Below are 1087 nucleotides of genomic sequence, written 5' to 3' on the forward strand. Positions count from 1 at the left end.
TAGAAGAAAAGAAGAGAGACAGAGAGAGAGGATAGGAGAATTTCGCTCGTTCAAGAATGACTCGACTCGTTGCGTTTGCATTTATTTTTGTTTGCGGATCATTTGCGATAGTTGTGAAATGTAATTCAATTTCACGAGATACGAATTCATTAGGAATTTTTATTCGAAATCGTTGTAATTTGTCGTTGCAGATCGTCATTATATATACGTTTCATAGGATGAAATTGGGAAAAAGGAGGCAAAGGAAGGAATAGATTCACTCGTTTAACAATGATGTAATATTATAGGTTTGAGAAGTTTAATTTTTACGAGAGATTTATTTCTTAATAAACGGAAGAAAATTTTCATTGGGATCGATAATTTATCGTTCTAACATCGATCAAGAATTATCGATACAGTTTGATTTTAATTTTGAGAAAGACGAGTTTATCGTTATATAGGTCGTAATTATAATATCCTTTCTTCTCGATCTCGTTTCACCGATTGGAAAGAAAGAAAGGAAAGGGAGAGATTTCGTTGAAAAAATATTGAAAAATTCTTGTAAAAATTCTTCTCATCCCATCCTACGATGAAAACGATCAACTTTTTTTTTCTTTTTTTTCACTTCGTTTATCGGATCGTCGTTTATCGACAAAAATTACCACAAAACAGAGAAGAGCACCTATTCAATATACCTATTCAATAAAACAATCAAACGCGTATACACGTCTACATGTTTCGAAACGAAAGATCCGCCGACGAGTCGAAACAATCGAAAACTTTCCATTTAAATAGCCGACTCTCTCCGTTCAAGTGGCTTCCTCCCAAGATTCCACGAATCGTGAGAAGGGCCACTCCTCACGAAGAAACCGAATTTTCGGATCAATTGCCAATTACACGAAGCGGTCAAGACCAATTAAACTTCCTGCCTCGAATCTCTTAAAGGGGAGAATCGATAAGCGGAATTGTGGTCGTTTCGCATCCTCCCAGTCTCTCTCTCTCTCTCTCTCTCTCTGCTAAATTCTCCTCTCGAAAGATATCCGTTTCCACGCTGGTTATCCACCGTGTGTAACAAAAGGGAAATAGGCGAGGCGGAATGGAGGAGGGA

The 1087-nt window shown here is 37.4% G+C and overlaps 1 protein-coding gene across 1 annotated transcript in view; it reads right to left on the reverse strand.

Moving 5' to 3' along the window:
* LOC102679732 (paired box protein Pax-6-like) overlaps positions 1-1087 on the reverse strand; it is a gene marked incomplete at its 5' end in the record, with an annotated part of 54779 nt that overhangs the window by 29955 nt on the left and 23737 nt on the right. The gene's annotated exons all lie outside the window — the stretch shown is intronic.

This window comes from Apis dorsata, unplaced genomic scaffold (assembly GCF_000469605.1).
Source record: "Apis dorsata unplaced genomic scaffold, Apis dorsata 1.3 scaffold_137, whole genome shotgun sequence".
Classification (NCBI taxonomy): Eukaryota; Metazoa; Arthropoda; class Insecta; order Hymenoptera; family Apidae; genus Apis; species Apis dorsata.